Source organism: Penaeus chinensis, chromosome 36 (genome assembly GCF_019202785.1).
Source record: "Penaeus chinensis breed Huanghai No. 1 chromosome 36, ASM1920278v2, whole genome shotgun sequence".
Classification (NCBI taxonomy): Eukaryota; Metazoa; Arthropoda; class Malacostraca; order Decapoda; family Penaeidae; genus Penaeus; species Penaeus chinensis.
This window is the reverse complement of record NC_061854.1, coordinates 14,414,499-14,423,665: the sequence shown is the minus strand read 5'-3', so window position 1 is coordinate 14,423,665 and position 9,167 is coordinate 14,414,499.

Here is a 9,167-nt window from a genome sequence, read left to right as displayed (position 1 = left end):
TCGCGCCGGCTGACCCCCGTGAGGCGTTGGGGAAGGATGAGGGGAGATGAGGGAGGAGGAGGAGGTGTGGATGGAGGGGGAGATGAGGGAGGAGGAGGAGGTGTGGATGGAGGGGGAGATGAAGGAAGAGGAGGCGTGGATGGAGGGAAAGAGAACAGGGGAGAAGGAAAGGGAGGACGAGGCAGAGGGGAAGAGGGGATAGAAGGAGGAGGATAAAAAACGGAGGGAGAAGGAAAAGAAGAGGAAGGATAGATAGAGGAGAGGGATAATGTGAGAGCGTAAGGTAAAAAAAAAGGGGAAAATGTGGTAAAAATTGGGGAAAGAGGTAGGGATGGAGAACAGAGGAGGAAGAACAGAAAACAAACAATGAGAGCTGTGTGGGGAAAAGGGGTATTGAAAGTACAGGAGAGGAAAAAAAGTGAGAAAGGAGAGAGCGAATAATGATGAAAACGATAGGAGGTGTCAAAAAGAGGAGGAAAAGGAGGAAAATAGGAAGAAAGAAAAGGAGAAACGAGACACCGGGAGAAAAAGAAAATAAAATAAAAAGAAGGAAAAGCGAAAAGGAGACAAAGGAAAATGCAAAGACACCCAAGAAAGGAAAAGAAGTCTAGTGTCAAAATCTGAAGCAATTAAAAGCTACTGCAGATCATGCGCGGGCGACCACAGGGCTGCGGGGAAACTTTGGCAGAAATGCGTCTGGAATGCCAAAAATGCCAAACATATTATTAACTGGAAGGTGAGAAATGGAAAAAATGTCAGACCCCGGTGGTGAAGATGCTGAGAATCTCATATTTTTCAGATTAAAAGTTTTGTTACTTTCTCCACGTCCTTGTGTTTCCATTTTCTATTAATATAGATATATATATAATATATATAATATATATATACATATACATATATATATATATACATATATATATACATATATATACATATATATATATATATATATATATACACACACAAACACACACACACACACACACACACACACACACACACACACACACACACACACACACACACACACACACACACACACACACACACACATATATAATTCACACCTTTTCCCTTGTCTGGCGATAAGATATTTAAACGCTTCACAGCTGTGGCAATGACATGACGACAAAACTAATGATAGTTACAAAAATAAACTACTGACAGGATATATAATAAAACTGTTAAGAAAGCTATTAAGTGAAGAAGTGAATATATGATAGGTGGAAGACACTCATATATAGCGATAAAATAAATTGTGAAAATATCAAAATAGATGAAAGATGAAAGTTGAAGTGAAGATACACAATATTGAAATAAATGGAAAAAAAAATATCTACCTCTAAAACAGAAAATACAATTAAAAAAAACACATAAACGATTTTAAAAAATACTTGAAAAACATAAAAAAAAAACACACAAAAACAAACACACAAACAAAGCAAAACCAAACCAAATAGAAAAAAACAGAACCCAACCCACCAAAATGAAATCGACAACAAGAAAAGCAGAACAAGCGGGCGCGCCATAAATCTCCCGGCGACCAATACCAAGCGAGCGAAGCCATCACGCCCACAACCGATAAATTATGACGACAATAGCCCGCCAAAATGTGCTCTTACAAGTCATGCGTGACAAGACTCGCAATAATAGTAAAATGTAATCGCCAGTTCTCCGTTACCTTTCGCTCCGACGCTCCGGCCTCGCGGGTCGGGCGCGCCCCGGGCCGGCCGCCGCCCGATTGGGCCGCTGCCCGTCGCTTGCGGGTAAGGGGGGGGGGGGGGGGGGGGGGGAGGAGGGAGGAGGAGGGAGAGAAGAGATTGAGGGGAAGTCAGGGAGATGAGCAAAGGGATAGGAATAGGGGAAGTGATGGAGTGAGAAAGGGGAAGGGAAAGGAAGAGAGAGAAAAAATACGAGGAGGATGGCAGGGGGAAGGGAAGGAGTGAGAGATAGACAGAATGAGTGGGAAGAGGAAGGGTGAAGGAATGGCTTGAGGCAACCAAGAGGAGCGGAGAAAGACAGGCGGAGAAGTCGAGATAAATAGAAAGACAGACAAAGACAGTGAAACAATAACAGAATAAATAAGTAAAGTAAAATAGCAAATGTACCAAAACACGGAGAAAATCCTCTCTCGCCCCACCTCACCACCCCCACCCCCACCCCCACCCCTCTTCCCCACCCCCCACTTTAAATCCAAGTTAACTAAGACGCGCCTAAACACACCGCGGCTGAGATAAGACAGCCGAGTGCGTGAATTAACCTCTCACCTAACCCACCCCGACCCACCCCTTCCCTTCCTTCCTGCCATCCCCGATTTCACCCACCCTTCCTAACCCACCCTTCCTTCCCACCTCCTACGCTCCGTCCCTTCCTAACCCACCCTTCCTCCCTTCCTCTAAGGCCTCGTCAACAAACCCACCTATCTAAACCCCCCCCCTTCCTTCCGTCCCCAAAGCCTCTCCCCCTCGCCCCCACCCCAAAACCCTTCCTTCCTTAAACCCAGGGAACAACCCACCCACCCTAACCCACCCTGACCCACCAAACCCACCGGGCTCGTTCGGCGGTGGGTTTGAGGTGGGATAATCCCTCCCTTGATCCCTCTCCTCTCGCTCTTAACCTCCGAGTCTGAGGCAATGAGGGAGCCATTTTTTTATCCAAGTATTTAATGCTTTATTTACATGGCGTGAAAGGATTTGGTTTTTACATTTAGAACCACATACATGCACACACATACGTGGGCGCGTGCACCCACACGCGCCCACACGCGGTCACACACACACACACACACACACACACACACACATATATATGTATGTAGATGTATGTATGTATATATAAATATAAATAAATAAATCACGACCCAATTAATATATTGTAATAATCATCGTCATTGTCATATTATTTCTTCATCAAGATTCATCATTTCTTTCTTTCTTTCTTTCTTTCTCTCTCTCTCTCTCTCTCTCTCTCTCTCTCTCTCTCTCTCTCTCTCTCTCTCTCTCTCTCTCTCTCTCTCTCTCTCTCTCTCTCTCACACTCTCTCTCACACTCTCTCTCTCACTCTCTCTCTCACTCTCTCTCTCACCCTCTCTCTCACCCTCCCTCCCTCCCTCCCTCCCTCCCTCCCTCTCCCTCTCTCTCTCTCTCTCTCTCTCTCTCTCTCTCTCTCTCTCTCTCTCTCGCTCGCTCGCTCACTCACTGACTCATTCACTCTCTCTCTCTCTCTCTCTCTCTCTCTCTCTCTCTCTCTCTCTCTCTCTCTCTCTCTCCCTCCCTCCCTCCCTCCCTCTCTCCCTCCCTCTCCCTCTCTCTCTCTCTCTCTCTCTCTCTCTCTCTCTCTCTCTCTCTCTCTCTCTCTCTCACTCTTTCTCTCTAACTCTCTTTCTCTCTCCCTCTCACTCTCACTCTCTTTCTCTCCCTCCCTCTTTCTCTCCCTCCCTCTTTCTCTCCCTCCCTCTTTCCCTCCCTCCCTCTTTCTCTCCCTCTCTTTCACTCCCTCTCTCTTTCTACCCCCCCCCCCCTTTCTCTCCCTCCCTCTTCCCCTCTCCTTCTTTTTATGCTTTTGGATCGACTTACGATTATCCAGCATTAAAAGGAAATCTTCTCTCCTTCTTCTTCTTTTTAAGTTCCATGAATAATCATAATAGACTCGAACCGTAAAGATAAGTGGATATGCATGTTTCCTTCCTTTATCCCCCCCTTTCCCCTTCCCTCTCTCCCCCTCTCCTCCTTCTCTTCATCTCTTTTAACCTCCTCCTCACCTCACTCCTCCTGCTCCTCCTCCCCTTCCTCCTACTTCTCCTTTTTCATCTCCTTCTTCTTTTCGCTGTTATCCGTCTCCGTTGTCTTCCCCTTCTCCCTTTCCTCCTCTTCCTCCCCAACCTTTTACCTCTTCCTTCTCTACCGCTTACTTCCTATTTCTATCATTACCTCTTTCTTTTCTCCTTTTTTCTCTTCTTCTCTCTTCCTTTTCCTTCCCCCTTTTTTCCCCATTCTTCTGTTTCTACCTCTTTCATCTTACGCGTTTCTCCAACCTCGTCTCCATCCTCTTTTTTTCTTCTTCTTCTTCCTTCTTTCTCTTTTCTCTCTCTCTTCGCTGTCCATTTCTGAGAGAGTGAGGTTGCAGTTTTTTTCCAGTGTAAAAAACGGAAAGCACAAATCTCCCGTAAGTCTGGATTTCTTAAGAATTAGAATAAGAAAGAGAAAGCTAATGAGCAGGAAAAGACTCTCTATCTATCTATATATATATATGTCCCCTCCCCCTTCCCTCTTCTTACACACTCACACAGTGACACAGAACGACCTATATATAGTAACTCATAATAATGACTTACAGTGGCTGCTTCCCTGGTCACTCTTGCTGCCACCCTCGTACTCACCTGTGTGGAAACAATAAGTAATAAGTAAACAATAGGTGAATAATAAGTAAGTAAATAAGTAAATAAATACCGTGAATAAATGTGCCTTGTTTTGGCCCTATACATGTGTGACACTTACAGCAAACGAAAATGCCATATATAATCATGTTGTAAATAATGACGACGTACACAACGACTAATGAAGATAAGAACAACAGCAAAGACCACAGGTTATACAGTACGGTCGTTAACTAGAGCAAATTATCAGAAATATAATAATAAAAAATAAAGAATGACGAGTCGAAGGAGATAAGCAAATGACGAGTCGAAGGAGATATAAGCAAGTCGAACCAGAGCTCATCCCTATCATGACGTCAACTAAAGAGAGAACACGGGAGAGAAACCGAACCGCACGAAGCGACTTGTTCTCTCGGTTCTCTCTATCTCTTTTTCTTTTCTCTTCTCCCTCCCTCCCTCCCTCCCTCCCTCCCTCCCTCCCTCCCTCCCTCCCTCCCTCCCTCCCTCCCTCCCTCCCTCCCTCCCTCCCTCTCTCTCTCTCTCTCTCTCTGTCTCTCGCTCTCTCTACTGGCACCATTTTTCACGAAAAACAATTATGACAAATTATATTAATTAATAACAAGAATAAAAATAAAAACAATAACGAATTAATAATAATAATGATAATAAATAAAATAAAAAATAAAAATAAGTACACCTTGAATACTCGACGGGTGCAACAGCGTTCAAAGAAACTATTTATGAACAAAAACTAGCACCATTACTGAAGAACAACGGCATTAATAACAATAGCAAAGGCAATAAATAGCAATAATTCAGAAGTAATATAAAATCCACAATACCCACTAGATAAAAACAACCATAAATGGGTAAAAGAAATGAGGAGAGAAGAAAAATGGCTGTAAACTAAAGCAAAAAAGCACAAAAGAGGCAAGCGATGCGCAAGAGTTCTCCTCCCCCTCGTCCTCAATCCCTACCCTCCCTCCCCAACCCCCTCCCCCTAATTCCCTTCGCCTTCCCTCCCCCATCCCCCTTTGCCTCCTCCCCCATCTCCCCTTCACCTCCTCTCCCATCCCCCTTCGTCTCCTCTCCCATCCCCCTTCGCCTCCTCCCCCATCCCCCTTTGCCTCCTCCCCCATCTCCCCTTCACCTCCTCTCCCATCCCCCTTCGCCTCCTCCCCCATCCCCCTTTGCCTCCTCCCCCATCTCCCCTTCACCTCCTCTCCCATCCCCCTTCGCCTCCTCCCCCATCCCCCTTTGCCTCCTCCCCCATCTCCCCTTCACCTCCTCTCCCATCCCCCTTCGCCTCCTCTCCCATCCCCCTTCGCCTCCTCCCCCATCCCCCTTCGCCTCCTCCCCCATCTCCCTTTCACCTCCTCTCCCATCCCCCTTCGCCTCCTCCCCCATCCCCATTCGCCTCCTCTCCTCTCCTTACGAACAAACATTTTCCCACGACGAAGTAATCGGCAGGCAAAAGGGTAAACAAAACCCGCTACATTGAACCTCCGCGGATGATGCTCTCACCTGCAAAGAGCTCAGGGAGTGGCGTAGGAGCAGGAAGAGGAAGAGTAGACCGAGGAGGAAGAGGAGGAGGCGGAGGCACAAGGAGGGGGAAGAGGAGGGGGAGGAGGAGGAGGAAGAAGAAAAGGAAGGAGGAGGAGGAAAAGGAAGGGGAAGAGGGGGAAGAGGAGGTTAGGAGGTGAAGGTGGGGAAGGGGGGGAGGGAGGAAGAAAAGAGGGGGAGGATTAGGATTAGGAGGAGGACGAAGAGAGGGGAGGGGGGAGGGGAGGAGGAGGAGGAGGAGGAGAAGGAGGAGGAGGAGGAGGAGGAGGAGGAGGAAGAAGAGGAGGAGGTGGAAGTGGAGGAGGAGGTTGTGGTGAAGGAAGAAGACGACGGAAGACAAAATAGTAGAAGAACAAGAAGAAAACATACAAAAAAGATAAAAATAAAAGGAAAGAAAGTACCTAAATTATTTATAAAAACAACAAAAGAGCGAAAATTACAACGAAAACTCGAATACAACAAACGTCCCTTTCGCCCTCCCTCTATCATCTTCGATAACATACCAACAACAACCGCAACAGCAAAAAAAAGGTCTTACGTCGAATACAAAGTAAGAGAGAAGATGGAGACGACGATGACGATAAAGAATAAGAGGAGGAAGGAGAAAAAAATCGCATCAGACAATAGTCGATAACATCCATCGTAAACCGGCGCAGAATTCCCAGGCAACAGATGGCGCTGAGAGAGAGAGAGAGAGAGAGAGAGAGAGAGAGAGAGAGAGAGAGAGAGAGAGAGAGAGAGAGAGAGAGAGAGAGAGAGAGAGAGAGAGACAGAGAGAGAGAGACAAAGAGAGAGAGACACACACAGAGAGAGAGAGAGAGAGAGAGAGAGAGAGAGAGAGAGAGAGAGAGAGAGAGAGAGAGAGAGAGACAGAGAGACAAAGAGAGAGAGACACACACAGAGAGAGAGAGAGAGAGAGAGAGAGAGAGAGAGAGAGAGAGAGAGAGAGAGAGAGAGAGAGAGAGAGAGAGAGAGAGAAGAGAGAGAAAGAGAGAGACAAAGAGAGAGAAAGAGAAGAGAGAGAGAGAGAGAGAGAGAGAGAGAGAGAGAGAGAGAGAGAGAGAGAGAGAGAGAGAGAGAGAGAGAGAGAGAGAGAGAGAGAGAGGGAGAGAGAGAGAGGGGGAGAGAGAGAGAGAGAGAGAGAGAGAGAGAGAGAGAGAGAGAGAGAGAGAGAGAGAGAGAGAGAGAGAGAGAGAGAGAGAGAGAGAGACAGAGACAGAGAGACAGACAGACCGAGAGAGAGAGAGAGAGAGAGAGAGAGAGAGAGAGAGAGAGAGAGAGAGAGAGAGGAGAGAGAGAGATGAGAGAGAGAGAGAGAGAGAGAGAGAGAGACCGAGAGCGAGAGAGAGAGGAGAGAGAGAGAGAGAGAGAGAGAGAGAGAGAGAGAGTGAGAGGGAGAGGAGAGAGAGAGAGAGAGAGAGGGAGGGACAGAAAAAAGAGAGAGAGGGGGGGGGGAGAGAGAGGGGGTAAGAGAGCAGCGAGGGGGAAAAGAGAGACAGGGGAGGGGGAAAGAGAGAGAGCGAGGGGGAAATATAGAGACAAGGGGAAGAGAGAGAGAGCGGGGGGGGGGAAGAGTGAAAGAGAGAAAGGGGAGAGCGAGGGGGATGAGAGAGAGAGAGAAGAGAGAGAGGAGGAGAGAGAGTGGAGAGAGAGAGAGAGAGAGTTTAGAGAGGAAGAAGAGAGAGGGGGAAAGGAGAGAAAAGAGAGAGAGGGGGCAGAGAGAAAGACAAGAGAGAAAGACAAAGGAGAAAACAGAGACAGGACAGAAATAGGATTATATCATATTACAATGTGTCGAGGATACTTATTTACCATTTTGGAACGGGTCTGATAAAATCGGAGATAAGTTTTTGCCCACCTTCTTATTCAACTGCCTGTGTCCTTACACCGACGTATCTGCTCGACTCCCTATGGTCTCAGTCACATCCTATACGGCTCGGCACGCATCGACTACATTCTCCCGATGCTCCGTTTCTTATAAGCATATTTAACAATTCACTGAGGAAGGTCCAGCTTATGTACAGGCCTGAGCCCAAAAAACAACAATACTCAATAGCGAATAAAACTGACTTCAACAGGACGACACAACCTATATACTTTTACGAGCTGCAGCAACAATAAGGTCGATAGATAGGTTTCGTCCTCCACGCAATCGAAACCTTCCATGTCCGCACGTATCACGTGCTTTACCTTTCGTTAGTTTTCTACCGGTTGCCTGAAGACAGTTCCGATAGGTGCTGCGCTCTACGTAGGTCAACGGGGACACGAAGTCGTTCTACACACCGATGAGACGGGGATTTGCGTTCCGCGCTGAGGTCTTAAACCCACTGTCGCAGCACATGACAACCATTTAGAGCACTGAGTCATGTATTTAGCACCAGATAGGGGTTGTGGGCACAAACCGAACATGTGTGAGGAGAAACCGGAAACCGACAGGGCAAGGGCGTCCGCACGGGAACCGCCCCGGGGCACAGGGAGAACAGGGGAAAACCCGGGACACCGGCGCAGGAAAGAACACAGGGACACGGGAGCAAGGCCAGGGCAGGAAAGGCCATGCGGACACCGCCCACAGGGACACAGGGCGCAGGACCCGCCAGGCACTGCGTCCATGTAACGGTCTTGGTCAACGCAGCCCGTTTGTTTTGTAATTTCCCCCACTCCTCCCCACGGCTGGGATGGTGGCGGCCTAAACCACTCTTCCCCCTGCCGTGACCTCGGTAGGCTTCTCGTTGCACAGAAGTGGTAGAGGAGGGGGAGGGTGGGGTAGCGGGGGGGAGGGGGGGGGTGGGGGCGGGGCGGGCTGGGGTTGAGGTGTGGGGGGGTGGGGGGTTGGGTGTTGGGGGTGTGGGATGGTTGGGGGGCGGGGTACGGGTAGGGGTAGGGGGTGCGGGGGTTGGTAGGTGGTGGAGGGGTGGGGGGGTTGGGCGGGAGGGCGGGGTTGGCGCGGAGGGGGGGGGGGTTTGGTAGGTAGAGGGCGGAGGGTGGGGGGGTGGTTTGGGTTACGGGAGGGGGTGGTAGGGTGGTTTGGTGGGGGGGGTCGGGGTGGGGGGGGGGGAGGGTGGGGCGTAGGGGGGGCGTTTGGGGGGGGTGGGGGGGTGGTGTCGGTGGGAGTAGGGGGTGTGGTTTGGGTGTGGTGAGGGTGGTGGGGAGAGGGGGTTGGGGCGGGGGTACGGGGGTCGCGGGTGGTGGGGGGGGGGCGTGGGTAGGTGGGGGGGGGGTGGGGGTGGGG